The 15862-nt window shown below is 46.7% G+C and overlaps 1 pseudogene; it reads right to left on the bottom strand.

Annotated features, from left to right (window-relative positions):
* Positions 1–14019: 14019 nt before the first annotated feature.
* On the bottom strand, positions 14020–14680 carry LOC125095561 (40S ribosomal protein S4-like; annotated as a pseudogene).
* Between the last annotated feature and the right edge of the window lie 1182 nt (positions 14681–15862).

The raw sequence follows: 15862 nt of genomic DNA, 5'->3' as shown, positions 1-15862 counted from the left end.
GATCAGCTTCTGGAAGGGCTTCCCGGATCGCAGCTTCGCACCCCTGAAGGAGCTCTGCTTTCTCAGGTTCAGCCCAGGCCAGACCCCCCAGCGAGAGGACCGGCAGCCGGGGGATGCCCACCCAGACTCTGCCCCCCTCCATTTCGTACTCGGTGCAGAACACCAGGTGAAAAAGGGCACGTAAGGGCGGCCGGCGTTTCGGTGAGGGCAGTGGGCCTGGCGAATGAAGCTGGGCGCCTGGGTGGGTGGGGACAGGTCGCGCGTCTATACTAAGCAGGGGCGCTCGGGGCTCCAAAGCCGCCGCAGGGGACGCCCCCGTGGGCACCCCCTGTTCCCCGCCCTCCCCCCTGCCCAGGAGGGGGTCAGAACCGCTGCAGGACCATCTAGGACGTGTGCGCCGCCACGGGCTGAACCTGGGGGGATGCGCGATCCCTGCGGGTTCCAAACGGGCTCCACCGGGGCGAGAAACCAGGAGATGGGAATAAGGGAGAAAGTGTAAAGGCTGCACTCTGGGCCGTGACTGCTGGCGCCAGGCCTTCGCCTGCACGACTCTCCTTCCCCCACACTGCAGGCGCTTCTCTGCCCCGCTGGCTGTCCCGGTCACCTGGGGGCGGGGGTGGGCGCTTCGTAGAAGTGGCTCACCACCGCTCCGGTGCACCGGCCAGGGAGTGGTGAGGGGAGGGCAGCGGCCAGGCCACTGCTGAGTGTGTCACGGACACAGCTCCTCTGGCCAAGCGGCAGGAGACTCCCACGGGCGTGTGCAGCGACCAGTTCAGGAAAGTGCTTACCCAGGCTCCAAGCACCTCTCTACTTCTCTGACCGCTGCCTCTCTGACCACCAGGCCGTCCAGCGAGAGGCCACAAGAAGGCGAGGTTTAGGGGGCCATTCCGGGGCATCCCCGTGGGCTTCTGCAGCGCCGCCCTCCAGCAACTCCTGGCAACCTTTAGGTCACCTCTTCTGGCAAACTTCCTTGATTTCTCCCCCTTCCGCCTTAGAGACTCCAGCTTTTTCGTCACATTCGATGTGGCAGGAGGGCAAGCCCGAGGTTTCAGCACAGAATCTCTAGAGTCTCAATAAATGTCTGTTGATTTAATGAATGAATAAATGAAGGGGACAAAGAAGAGGCCAAAGGCTCCTGAAGCACCCTGGTCTGCAGATGGGAGAGTGAGCAGGAATGGGGTCAGCAAGGCCAGAGAGGTTCAATTCCTGGGAAAGGAAAGCAGGCATCAGGAAACACTTGCCTTAACTGCCACCTGTAGTCGGGAGGCAAGGGATGGAGGCAATGACTAGCTGTCAGGGTCTCCTGGGATGCCGTCCCCAGCTGGGGTACTGTGCAGAGGAAGGGATGGGAGGGACGCTTCTGGGTTCTTCCCTGGGTGGGTTTCTCCCCACATCCGATGTTCAGAGCCTAGTTCTCCACTGCCTGTGGATCCACCAAGAAACACTCCCACCCAATGCCAAAGGGATGGACCAGGCCCCAGTGGCCCACAGTTCTCTAGAGAAGAGGAAATGGGATGAAGGAAAAGAGGGCAGAGGTTTCCTAGGAATGTTTGTTTGTTTGTTTTGTTTCCTAGGAATCTGACCAGGTCTGCAAGGAGAGAGAAGAGCCCCAGGCCTGCTGGCTTGAGGGACCTGGACCCAGAGAGACACCCAGGATAGTGACAGAATTATGTCTCTGACTGATGATGGATGCAGCTGGGAGGATGGGCAGAGACAGCAACAGACTCAGGGCCAGTAAAGCCCAAAGTAGGTCCGATCCTGGGGATGAGACCAGACAGAGCTGCAGTTTGAAGATGTGGCCTCCCAGGCAGTGGGCTCCAGATCTTTCGGGAAGTAGTTGGGGAGGAGGGGAGACAGGGGCAGGGACACAGGGCCTTGTGGTCTATATGCCTCTAGATCTAAGGGTGCTGGGGGAAATCTTGCAGACTCACATTCTAACTGGTCTCCTCCCCTTCCACAGTCACAATTTACCCAAGACGAGAGGCTGTATAACCTCCTGGTTTGAATACCTTCTCTGTCATTAATTGGTGGTGTGACCACAGGCAAGTTACTGGCCCATTTTGTGCCTCAATTTCCTCATCCATAAAATAGGGACAGTCCTGCCCTAATGGGTGTTGGGAAGATTGAGTTAGTATGTGCAAAGCTCACTCTAGAGTTTGAAGTTCTGCCTCTGAGTTGTTCTGGTTAATAAGAAGGAGCGGCGTGTCTGCAGACCCAGCCTTGCTCCTTTCCTGAACCACCCTTGCCCTTTCTTGCCACTGCTCTCAGAGCCCCCTAGGCCAGACAGGCTCCCAAATGCTCCCACCCCCAGAGTGTCAGAGTGTCAGATCCAGGCCTGAGGTCAAGGGCAGAGTCAGGCAGCAGGTAAGGCGCAGTGGGAGTGTGAGTGCAGCCTGCTCTGCTTCCAGAAAAGCAAAAAGGAAGGGGGAAAAAAGCCTATCTTGAACATTCTCTACATGCCTGGCACTGTGCTAGGCATGAAGAAACCTAAGGGAACGCAAGAGGAAAAAGTAAGTCTTCATTGAACCCTCACAGGGAGTTGTCTGCCTGCTTTCTGCGTCATTCCTATTTCATAGCTGAGAAGACAGAAGCTGGGAGTGGTTAAACAACTAGCCCAAGGTCATGAAACTAAAACAGCCAGAGCCAAGATTAGAACCTAGGGTGGAGGTCCTCAGCTCAGTTCTCCCTCCTCCTCTCCCCGCCCACAAACCCCCCACCCCTCCCAACAGTGGCCCTGAAAATCCTCCCCGCCTTTTGTTGGTGAGTGACCCTGGAAGAACTAAAGGGTCAGGTAGCCCAGTAGAGCTTTGGGAACCACATGCTACCTCCTTCACCAACACACTCCACATTCCATCCTCTTAAAATTAAAGCAGCAGGTTGTTGGACTCCTCCTGGCTAGAGCTCAGGTAAATGATAGATCTCTGCCTCTCAGTTTTCTCTTCTGTAAAATAGGTATGGGTATAACAACAGAAATTGTTTCGTGTGAGCAGCTTGTTGAGAAATAAAGCCCTTTAAAGTCTGCTTGGCATGTAGTTAGCGTTCAGTAAATATACTCGTTGTAGTTAATTTTCCTGTCTTCCCTGGCTGAGCAGGCAGGAGAAAGCCCACTGGGCAAGGAGATCTGGCTTGGACATGCTCAAGTGTGTGAACCCTGCACGTCAGTTTCTGGTCTGAGCCTCTGCTGCCGCTTTTGAAATTTATGGGCAGGAGTAGGGCTCCTCTTGGTGATTGCACACCGTGGGTCTCATTGTAGGGGACTCGGTGGCTACAGAGCCTTTGGGCTGCCTGCGCTGGTGTTGACTGCTTCACGGGCAGTCTTGGCATCAAGTGTAGTGACAATGTTCTTAAAGCACTGTGGTCCCAGGTGCTGGGTGGGGGCCCAGGAGAGGAAGGGAGCTTTCCACCCTGCCCTGAAAGCATCCTGGGAGACCCACAGAAGCGGACTCTGACCGCCTGCACGTGGGGATTCCCAACGGGAGCAATCCCTAGGAACCGGTGGGATGTTGGATGTGTTCCAGGTTAGGCAGAGTGGCTGACCCAGGGGACTGGGGCCACTGGCTGTGCCAGACAAGTGCAGGCTTAAGCTTCTGGACTTTTCTATCAAAACCTTAGTTTTCCCACATGGGTAAGGGACCTCTGTATCTGCCTCCCTTAGCAGACTCCTGAAACCCTGCTCCTAGCTGCTCCACATGCTCCTAGCTGGTCTTACCCAAGTCTTAACTACAAGTGTCTTCTTAGTACATCATTGGTGTTTATCATGGAGATTGAACCCAGATGAACCGTGTGCTCTGGAAACTTTAACGCTTTGAAAACTGAAAAGTGGCAGACCTCACTTGTGATTCCGGCGTCCCAGCAGCGGTGGGTGACCCGCCGCATTTCTGACCTCTGTCCTCTGCTTGTCTTGTGCAAACCGGAGCTCTCCCCAGCGCGGAGCTCCCCACGCGGTTTCTGGGGTTAGAGGACAGCGACGGCTGCCTGGTGGGGAAGGGCAGAGGTCCGCGTACTCGGGGACTTGGTTTTAAAAGTGGCGAGGTGCCTTGCTGAGAGTCCTACATTCCCTAACTGATGCGCGCGGTCCCCGCGGTGAGGAGCTTACAACGCGGCGGGTTCAAGAGCCTGGAACCGGCAGAGTGCCGCCTGGGTGCAGGTACTCTCCCCAGGCCAGCGGGTCCTGACCCGCTGCAGCCTCCCAGGCCCAGAATGGGGACTGACCCACGGGCGCGATCCTGCTACCCCTGACGTGGAGCAGGGCGCGGCCCCGGCGAAAATCAACAAGGTCTTCCAGTCTCTCGCACAACTCCAGCCCTGAGCGTTAGTGACCTTGTAGGGCCAGAGGATTTTCTTTTCTTTTCTTTTTTAAGAGAAAGGAAAGGAACACAAACGTCTATTTCGGACCCGATGGTCATTCCTGGTCATCCTAGTCATTCCTACCCTCACGGCCACTTTCGGTTCTGTCTCCCTGTATCTTTGGAAAAAAGAGAATCCAAAGAAGGTCACGGACGTACGCAATCCCACAAACCGGGGGATTTCAAGGTGGTTCCGCAGCCTCGTGCGCGGAGGAAGCCGAGGGCTTGTTGGGGGCGGCCCCGGACCCACAGCCTCTGCGATTTTCCAAGCAGCCAGATGTAGTCAGTTGCGCGGCGAGGGTCGGAGAAGCCGGGGATTGGCCAGACTCGGTGAGAGGGGATATGGTTTCGGCAGCCGCCCAGGCACCGCTGGAAAGGGGCGCTGGGGCAGGCAGGGCCCCTCGGGGAGGTGGGCGGGCAGAGCCCCCAACGTTTTAACAGCGGGGGACGCGTCCACTTTGTGACCTGCGGGCCTGGTTATCCGGGGACAGGGACGGATGGCTAGAAAAGCTTTTCCCGGGGATGCCCGGAAGCATTTGGAGATTTTCTGAAAAGGACTGGCTCCCCAGATACTTCTCTGGGGAGAATGGGGCATCACCTTTTCAAAGGGCCGGCACTCTGGGTGGGGGGAGGGCTTTTTATAACGTGCCAGCGGTGTTTGTGGGGGCCAAGTTTCTTCTTAGCGTGCCTGAACTTGGCATAGCCCCCAGGACCTCGGTTGTTGTAGGTGGACACATGCACCCACACGCGACCCCAACCACATGGCAAAGGGTCATTAGAAGTTGGGGACTCTAGCGACGCCCAGGTTTTCTGTCTAGCTGTTTTTCTAAAGTTCGCCGGTATAGGAAGGAGGGTTTGAACTATCGCCGCTCAAGTCCCTGCAAAATTACATGTCCCTGATCCGCTTCCCCATCCGCTCCATCTTCTCTCAGCGATCTGCCCCACCATTAGTAGCTGCGTTGAGATTCTCTTACGGAGTCCAGGCCATCACTAAGGAGGGCTCTAATGAAATGGCGTGGGGCTGAGAGTGCCCCCTTCCCCTTGGCCAAGTCTGACCCCCGCTTTCCACCTGCACCATTTACTTGCTGTGAGACCTTGGGCAAGTTATTTAACTTTTCCCAGCATCCTTCTCTGTGAGATGGGGGTGGGGGATGAGTGATAGTCCACTTCAAAGAAGGCTCATAAGGACTTCATGAATTATTTCCGGTTACACAGAAAGCAGTGTGCCTTATAGGAGGCCCGCCATATGTCATTTCCCTTTATGCTCACATAAGGGCTGTCCCACAGCCTCTCTCTCTCTCTCCTACACTAAGGCGCAGTCAGGATGAGACCCAGATGGTCAGGATCTGCGGATATAAAGTCCTGGAGAGGAGTGGTTGGTCAAAGGTCTGTCAAGAGGTTTAAAAAATGGCAGGCAGGCTTTGGCCCAAATGATTTGAGAAAAATTCCTTTTCTCTTCCATAATCTAAGTTCCCACATCATTTGTAATGCCTTTCTGCTTCAGGTTTGCTGTGAAACCTCCTTCTTCTTTCCCTCCCTCCCTTCTTTTACCCCCCTTTACTCCTCCCTCCCCTGTTCCTTCCCCTCTCTTTCTTTCTTTTAACATTAAGGTAACATTTAACTCCTTCCACCTTCCAGAAACCCAGTTCAAAGGGAAAAGAAAAACAATGAACAAATTCCTTTTTGCATATGACCAATGGAAATAATGCAGTCTTTGAAGTGATCTGTCTTCTTTCTGGTCTCTGCCACTCTATAAGGGCAAATTCATTAACCTCTCTGATTCTTAGTTTCTTCATCTGTAAAATGGGGATGATGATAATAACGCCTTCTTTGAAGGATCCTTGTGAAAGTTAAAAGAAATAATATATGTTTGAAGCATTCTGCATTGGCAACCCAGGAGGACAGCTGATAATTCATAAAAACAGTAACACAAACAATAACGCTTGAACAAAACTTAAGCAAAGAGAAACCCTAAAGGACAGATATTTTCAGTGTGGAATGATTAGGGCTTATTTTCCTTCTCTCTCTCTCTCTCTCTCTCTTTTTTTAAGATTTTGTTTATTTATCTGACAGAGATCACAAGTAGGCAGAGAGGCAGGCAAAGAGAGAGGGGGAAGCAGGCTCCCTGCTGAGCAGAGAGCCCGATGCGGGGCTTGATCCCAGGACTCTGGGATCATGACCTGAGCTGAAGGCAGAGGCTTTAACCCACTGAGCCACCCAGGCGCCCCATAGGGCTTATTTTCATTCAGGTGAAAGACTGACAGAAAAATGCTCAATCCAGACCTGCAGGCTAGCATGAGTTTCAGGGAGGGGGTTTGGAACACTCAGTTATGAAAAGGGATAACTGTGCCCCATTTGCCCCTCAAAAACTCAAGACTGTCTCCATCAGGCCCAGGGACACTTTCCTGTAAATACATTTCAGTTTCTCGAGTATCAATGCAGGAAATTGTCATGTATTAGAAGAGGGCTGCCGATAAAACATGGTCAAAGCATGATAAAACTGTGGAGTTATTCCAAATATGCTGAAGTGTGCTTTTAAAATAGGGAGAAAACCCTGAACCATTTTTTCTCATGCTATCAGCTATGGAAATGAGTATTGTATAGCTTCTCATTTTAAAGTCTCTTTGTCCCATATATATGTATATCTATTTTACATACATAGGTGCAAATTTCCATTTTGTTTTCCATTTTGTGCAAGGAGGTTTTAACTTAATCAAATCATTGATTTTTTTTTTTTTATCCAGAGTTCCCATTCGAAATCGGAAATAACAAAACTTTTTCTTTTTATGTTCTTCACATAAAAAAAGCCCAACCTGTCCAATGAAATAGAACTTATCGCTTCTGGTTAATTTTGTAAAATCCATTCCGTTATTCTTTGAGTTGTGCTTTCCATCTTCTTAAAAATGTGAACCAATCAATTATATTAGCCATATGGCTTGATTGTAACAGCTAATTTCCATTTCATAATGTAATTGTTGTTTAAACACTGACAGTTTATTAGTCAAGGTGTTTAGGAAAGTTCTCTGTAGCTCTGTCTCTTTTAAATGATGATTGAAATAACCATAAAATCTCTAAGTCATTAGACTATTAGTTTCATGGTTTTAGATTCTGTGGCTTCTCAGCATTAAATACTTCCAAGGAGATGTTCCGCTTGCTCTGTGGTCCTGGGATCACAGCATGGATTATCCAGAATGGCTTGGTTTTCTTTGCCACCCAGAGGCTGGCAAGAGCAAGAGTTTGATGTGATGGGAGGGGATCACAGGGCTACCCAATGATGCTGGACATAACTGAGCACTGGCTGGAAAGGCTGCACGGTCACACATTACTGCAAACAAAACATGTCACCCTTCAGTGATCCGAATGCTTTGTCCATTAAATATACTCCCTCATGGAAATGACAGTGAATTTAACTGGTAAACAGATGCTCCCCACTATCTTCTCAGAATTAGAAAGCTGTGGTTTATGTTTGGCTTTATGCTCTGGGTTTCTTATTTCCTTTAGTATTTTCCAGAGTCATTTCTGGTTTTTGTTCCCACCCATCTGAGTTTTGTTTCTGTTGTGGCCTTACTTTCGGTTTGGGGAGTGAAGCTCCTGACACTGTGATATACACCTTCTGGGTCTCTACAAAAATTCACTTATAATACATAAAAAAAAGATGTAAACAGGGGGGCCTAGGTGACTCAGGTCATGATCTCAGGGTCATGGGATCTAGCCCTGCATTGGGCTCCATGCTCAGCAGGGAGTCTGCTTGGGGTTCTCTCTCTCCCTCAGTGCCCCGCCCCCCCACACCCTGTGTGCGCATGCTTTCTCTCTCTCTCTCAAAAAACAAACAAATAAATCTTTAAAAAATAGATATAAAACATAACATTAACACATCCTATATTTAAGGTAATTTGGCCTTAATGCAGTCTGACTTTAATTTGGGGTATGGTTTTAATAAGATGCTCTATATATCTCTATTTTTATTTTTTTAAAAAGATTTTATTTACTTATTTGACAGAGGGAGAGAGAGAGCACAAGCAGGGGGAGCAGCAGGCAGAGGGAGAGGGAGAAGCGGGCTCCCTGTTCAGCAGGGAACCTGCTGAACAGGAAGCCCGATGAGGGGTTTGATCCTAGGACCCCAGGATCATGACCTGAGCTGAAGACCTATGCTTAGCAGTCTGAGCCACCCAGGCACCCCTATATATCTCTATTTAAAATACAAGAAACCCACCAGCTTGTCTCCCAGAAGATGGGATTTAAATGCCAGATGGATGGTTGGCTGATTAAAAGGCAAAGAAGTTTTGAGTCCATTGTAGAAATGTGAAAACTTTGTAAGGTAGCCTACTCTTAACTAGAATTTTAAAACATTTACATTTTGGTTATACATTTTGTTAGTCATTCATCATCTATTATTGATCATATTTTCTGCTAAAGATATCCCATTCAGGTACACTACCTTGAAAGTTAAGTGTTAAGAGTGTGAGTAGGATTTGCAGATCCTAACCCTTAAGGAGAGAGATTTATCTTCAGCTCCTTCCATCATCGTTGCTTGGTTATTGGACTATAGATGGGCGGATGGAATTAGCATTAGGCCTCAGCTCTCAGAGCAATGTACTTGCTGACGCTTCATCAAAGGAACTAAGGACCTTCCCCAAGGTCTGCCATATGAGGTACAATGATAAGTAATCCAATAATTGAGAGTGGCTATCTACCATGTAACTGTGTAGGTGCTCAATAATGATTTGTGCATGGATAGGTGTCTTACATCTTTCATTTTCCGTATTATTATTTATTTAATAAACATCATTAAATATAACACCTAAAGAAAATTTACTTATCTATTCTTCTGCTTGACATTTGAGTTGTATCCAGTTTTAGGCTATTTGATTAATGTCACTATGACTATCCTTGTGTATGTTTTGTGGTGCACATATGTCCTTCTCTGGTGGTATAATATGTAGGATTGGGATTTCTTTTTTTTTTTTTTAAAGATTCCATTTATTTATTTGACAGACAGAGATCACAAGTAGGCAGAGAGGCAGACAGATAGAGAGAGAGGGGGAGGCAGGCTCCCTGCAGAGCAGAGAGCCCGATGTGGGGCTCGATCCCAGGACACCGGGACCATGACCTGAGCTGAAGGCAGAGGCCTTAACCCACTGAGCCACCCAGGTGCCCCTAGGATTGGGATTTCTGAGTGATTTTAGGATTATCATGTATTATTGATTTCATTTCCTGATAAAGATTATATAGTAATCTTCCAATGGCATCCTGCCTAACTCAGAATAAAAATTAATGGCTTTATAATTACTTGCAAAGCCCTAAGCAATTTGGTCCTAACACTACTTCCTTTCTTGCTATCGTTACCTCCATGCTTTTTTGTAGAACATACTATGACTCTCCCCTCTTTCTGGCCTTTGTCTTTGCAACTTTTCTCTGCCTGGTAGTTTCTCCACCAAATATTTTTAAGATCCCTCCCCCATCTCCTTCCCTTGACTCAAATGTTATTTTCTTAGTAAGGCCTTCCCTGATGAATTAAAGCTGTAACCCCTCCCTATGACCCTCTAACACTCCCTATTACCCTTATTACTTTATGTTTCTTTATAGCACTGATCAGTATCTGACATGTTATATGTTTTTGTTTGTTTGTTTGTTTTGGTCCCCTCCTGCTAGAATGTAGACCTCGTGAAGGCAGGATTTTTTTTTTCTTCTGTCTCTGTGGTCTTTTCCATCCACTGCTGTATCTACTGAGGGGTTCAGACACCCCCCTGCCTAATGTAGGCTAGAAGCAGAGTTGTTTAGTGTTCTAGCACAGCTGTTAAGGCAACCTCAGCCTGGTAAGGTCCTGAGGGAGAGGAGACCTTCTTGACTAGATTTTTTGTATATGGTTGAGGCTCAGAAGTTTTCTTTCCTGGATTGATTGGTCAGGTGGGCCCCAAAGAAACAGTCACTCAGCAGTTTTGTTAAGTTCTAACTGAAGGTTAAAGGCAAGTAATTTTTAGCCTTTTCTCACATCAGCAGAAGCCAGACAATGTGAGGGGTAAACACTAAAGGGACAGGACCAGGGACAGGAAGCCTGAGTGTTGGGCTCAGAGGTGCTAGTATCTAGCTAGTGGTTATTTTGACATGGGCAAGTCACTCACTTTTCTGGACCTCAGTTTCTTTCTTCCCCAGGTGAAGGAACTGTATAGAAAGTCTCTGGGGGTATCTATCAGATCTAACATTCTGAGACTCTGTATTTATTTTTCCTACAGAGCCCTTCGCTGGAGTGTCAGAAATTTCCACACAGAACTCAACAACTTTTTCTCTAGACCTGTTTGTCCTTCTATATGCCTTTTCTCAGTTTCTCGGCACACCATCATGCATGTGCTCATTCATTCGGCACACACTAAATTGAGCACATGGTAGGTTCCAGTGACTGTTCCAGGTGCTTGTGATGCACAGTAAAATCTCTGTCCCGAAGAGCCTCATATAATCTAGTGGGGGAAGATAGATGGTGATATAATTATATAGTGTGGGGTGAGAGCTATAGAGAGAGATGTAGCAGGGAAGAGGGATAGGGAATGATGTAGTTTTAATAAGCTGGCCAGGAAAGACCTCACTGGGGAAGTGACACTCAAAGGTAGATGCCTGGAGGTTGTCCCTAATCCACCCCATTTAACAACCCACCCATGCCCAATCATCTGGTGAGCCCCCCAATTTCACTGTGTAATATTTCTCAACTTTTTTTCTTCCCCTACCAATTCAGGCCCTTATCATATCCTCTGTGGATTACTACAACACTTGCCTAACTACTCTCTGCCTCCTGTCTTGGCTTCCCAAATCAATTTTCTACAAGGCCATGTCAGAGAGATTTATCTGAAAGGCACATCTGACCATGTCATTTTGCTCAAAACCCAACAATAGCTCCTTGCGCTCAACAAGGTGAAGCCCTGATGCTCTAATGAGTCATTGAAGCCCTTTGTGGTCTGGCCCCTGGTTACTTCTCCAGCACCATCTCTTACTTACCCTTGATGTCTCTGTCCCAAAATAGAATTTCTCCTTCCATACACAGAACTATACCAGAGTACTTGTATCTCCCTTTATATGCCAGCGAAAGTCCTACTTTTATTTTAAGATACATTTTAGTAATAACTTCCTTCTGATGGTTTCCAAATTCTTCATCCTACCAGGAAAGACTGAGTGCTCCTCGTTTGTGGTCCCATGATACCTTGCACATGTTTTAAAATCTCTTTATTTATCATATTGTTTTGATACGGCGTAGAATATAGTTTCCCCTACTAGACTATGAACTTTCTGAGCATAGAATTGTGTCTTATTCATTTTTGTAATCTTGGCTGCAACCAGTCAGTCAGTGATTTCATTTGTGTTCTGATCCTCTCATTCTCTCCCCGTGACTGTAAGCCAACCATGATGATTTATAACTTGTGATTAAAAGACAGATATGGGAAATAGTCCCATTTCAAGGCTGAATTCAGCTCAAGTTAATTATCAGGGAGTCACAGATTTTTAGATTTGGGAGAACAATTTCAGGTGAATTCAACTACAATTCCAGGTAAATTCAATTCCAGGTGAATTCAATTACCTGCCTGATACTTGAAGGCCCTTCTTCAACATTTCTACAAGTTGTGGGATTACAGTGTCCTTCCAGTATGGTGTGACAGTGATAGGTGTGTGGGGAGCCCTTAGCTGACCAGAGGCTTCCTCTTTCCTCCTCTCCTGTGGTTCAGGACACTGTGTATGGTAATACTGAAGCAGGAAGGTATTCGCATTGGAACACATATGTATTTACCTACACATACACACAATCACACACAGTGAAAATGTAAGTCTGTAAATTGCTTAAGATGATGAACAGCAGGCTATTATCTAAAATGTTAAACATAAGTTAGGGACCGGGCTAGTACCCAGAGAGAAAATGATTTGTAATTTGAAGTTAAAGACATCTGTCAAAGCAAGGGGCTCGGAGTAAAGAGCAAATGGGTAGGTAGACTCCATAGATGGATGGCAAGGGACAGGAACCCAGCCAGGCAAGGGACTGCCTGCTGGAACTGGCAGTCTGGGCACCATCTAGCTCTACAACCAGAAGAGGGGACTATAAGCCTTGAGTTAGCCATACTCCCCTGCAGAAGCTTTGAGTACCACTTAGAGAGTTTTCTGAGGAACACTGGTACTTAACGTGTACATACCCCAAACAAACTCAACGCAATAAGCTGCTTTAGCTTGCATTTTACCTTTGAGTCAAGAGCTTCTCTCTCCCTCTCTTCTTTTCTGCTTGCTGGTCTTAATAAGAGAATAGTGGTACATCTGTGGATATAAGGAATAACAAACTCTTTTTTTTTTTAAGATTTTTATTTATTTATTTGACAGAGAGAAATCACAAGTAGGCAGAGAGGCAGGCAGAGAGAGAGGAGGAAGCAGGCTCCCTGCTGAGCAGAAAGCCCGATGCGGGGCTCGAACCCAGGACCTGGGATCATGACCTGAGCCGAAGGCAGCGGCTTAACCCACTGAGCCACCCAGGCGCCCAGGAATAACAAACTCTTAAAGGATCAGAATTCTTTAAACACTGCCTTTGCCCCTTGCTCTTAGTCTCTAAGTAGTTTGGGGGTAAAGACTGTCTATTACAAAGGAAAGTATTGGAGTTAAAAAGCAGAAAACTTACTTGGGCCAGAGGTCATTCAGGCCATTTTAGCACAGCCTCTTTGGCAGTTATTCCCTTGGTTGAGTTGAAATCTGTCTTTCTATGGCTTTCACCATTGATCCTAACTCTAATCCAGGACCACACAGAATGAATCCTAATGACCCACCACATTATGGTCCTTGGGTCTTTCCAGACAGCTTGCTTATGATCAGAAGTCATTGAACTCAAGAGGGGCACCTGGGTGGGGCAGTCGGTTAAGTGTCTGACTCTTGGTTTCAGCTCAGGACGTGATCTCAGGGTCATGAGATTGAGCCCTGTGTCGGGCTCTGCACTCAGTGGGGAGTTGAGATTCTATCTCCCTCTGCCCCTTCCACTCATGCTCTCTCTTTCTCTCTCTCTAAAATAAATAAACAAATCTTAAAAAAAAAAAGAAGTCACTGAGTTTATGAATACTGTATGCTTAGCCCATGCTGGCCCATGTTAGCACCTCACAGATGGCAGCTGTTATTTTTCGTTGTATTATCACTGCCTTTGAGCCATTCTTTTCTTCATAAGTCGAGCCCTTTTATGTTAACTGATGTCAAAGAATTAACCAAAACAGATTCCTCCTTAATTACATCAACAGCTTTATGTGTAGATGTTAGACATGAGGGTGTCGAACACCTGGAAATGTCCTTCTTTACCCTCCACTACCTGCACCTTACCTTTGTTAAATTACCAAATCATTCTTAAAGACTTGGTCCAAGGAATTTCCTCTTTGAATCTCTTTTCCCTCCTCCAAGGAGAACTCATCAGTCCACTTCTTGAGACTGTACCTATCTGTATTTGTTTTAGATCTCTCCCCACCCCCACCCGGACTCACCCAATATCTAGAATGCTGAACTCCTCTTGGTATGTGCTTTGTTAAGCAGAATGCCTGAAACACTGCAGGTGATAAATATTTACTAATAGAATGATAACATTTTTGGGTATCAGTTCATACAATATTTTTTATGCTGTATTATCTTTAATTAAATACCAAGACTCTTCCATTCATGTCACCTGGAAATCATTTCACCCACTGCTGCTGTGTTTGGCCACCAGTCTTTTGTCTCTCTCTTCAGCAATGATGAGGTGGTTAGCTTTTCCCTGGGGAAGAGAAATCTATGTTTCGTTGCCTTTGCCAATAACAAAAATGTTGGGGAGTTGGGTGGCAAAGATTTTGCCACTGACATCTTTCACATGAGCCACATCAAAAGAACCAGGATGTCTCTCTTTATTAGTGGTCACACCAATTCTTCCCAGGTTAGCACCTCCAGTCACATGCAAAGTTTACCAGTGTCAAACTTGATGAAGCTGGTCATCTTACCAGTCTCCCAAATCAGTCCGAATGGTGTTGTTCCCCTTGACGAGGGAACCAGAGTAGTGGCTGGTGTGAGAATCGTGGGTCACCAGAAGAGGGATTCCTTTTTCTCATGAAGATTTTTCTCACGTTGCATAGCCAGTACTTGGTCACCCATTGTGTCATGGATTAGGTGGAAATTCTCCATAGTATTGTCAGTGATGCCATCATCCATGAACCTGTAGTGTGGGTTATATCTGTTGGGATCTTGCCATCAACCTTAATGAACTGCTACATGCGGATCTTCATTGCATCTTCTGTCAGGGTATACTTAAATCTCTTCTTTAGGAAAATGATGAGAGGAAGACATTCTGTCAGCTTGTGAGGACTGGCAGATGGGCACTGGTCAGTTATCCAGCCTGCAATGCTTTGCAGCTGCTACACACTACAGATGTGCTGTGGGACCAAAGCCATGCTACACTAGCCATGAAAACAAGACTGCTGGGGCAGCTGGCTGGCTCAATCAGAGAAGTGTGTGATTCTTGATCTCAGGGTTGTGAGTTTGAGCCCCACATTGGGTATAGAAATTACCTAAACATAAAATCTTTAAAGAGAAAAGAAAAGAAGACTGCCTTCTTCCAGTCACTTCTTCCAGTGATAAAATTGCTGGGTTATACAACTTTTATAGCTGGATGGACATTTAAAAAATTTCTCTATGCTTCAGTCCTCCATCCCAGTGGTTCCCAACCTTGACTTTGTAGTGGAAAATATTGCAAAAAAGTTTTGAAAAGGTTTTTTAAAAGTTTAAAAGTTTTAAAAAAGTCCTGAGGACTGAATCTGACTCACAGAGATTCTGATGTAATTGGCCTGGGTGCAGCCTGGGTATCAGGATTTTAAGGATCATATCTTAGGCTGCTAATCTGGTGTGCAACCAAAATATTCCCTTTTTGTGGATAAGGGAATTGACTTACAGAGAGGTCATGTGTCCTGTCCACACGACATGGTGGGTGGAAGTGACTAAAGAACTGGGGTCCCTTGTCATCTGTTATAACATACTGTTCATCATATACGATTAGGAGTATTCATATTTGCCTCAAAGAGAGACCCTCCTCTTCACTGGCTCATTGGGGAGCAGCTCCTGGTTCACAGGCACAGTGAAGCCTACTAACCTTCCACTTTTAGGACAAAAGATTGAAAGCAGCTTTCACAGTTCTGAAATATTACCAAATAGTAATATTTTTGTGCAGAAAAACTATCACTTTCCTCATTGTTGTTTTAGTAAAAGGAATAATCTTATAATTTCTTACTTTTTAAAATTCCTCCTGTGGGACTTTCATTTTGAAGGAAAACCAAATGTGGTCTGTAAACTTTTTAGTTCGTGACTGAATTGGCTTTTGTCTGTAAAGGGTGTTTACTAGCAACCTAGGATACATTATTTAAGGCAGATTGCTGTTACATCTAGGTGAGGGGGACCTGTGTTGGACCACCATCCAAACACTTGTCCAAAATTCCTAAAACTTGACTGAGTGGTGTTTTTTACTGATACTCTCTTATTTCCAACTTAGGAACTATCAG

The sequence above is a fragment of the Lutra lutra genome, chromosome 3 (assembly GCF_902655055.1).
Source record: "Lutra lutra chromosome 3, mLutLut1.2, whole genome shotgun sequence".
Classification (NCBI taxonomy): Eukaryota; Metazoa; Chordata; class Mammalia; order Carnivora; family Mustelidae; genus Lutra; species Lutra lutra.
Note: the sequence above shows the minus strand (reverse complement) of the source record. Positions and strands in the feature narration are given on the sequence as shown.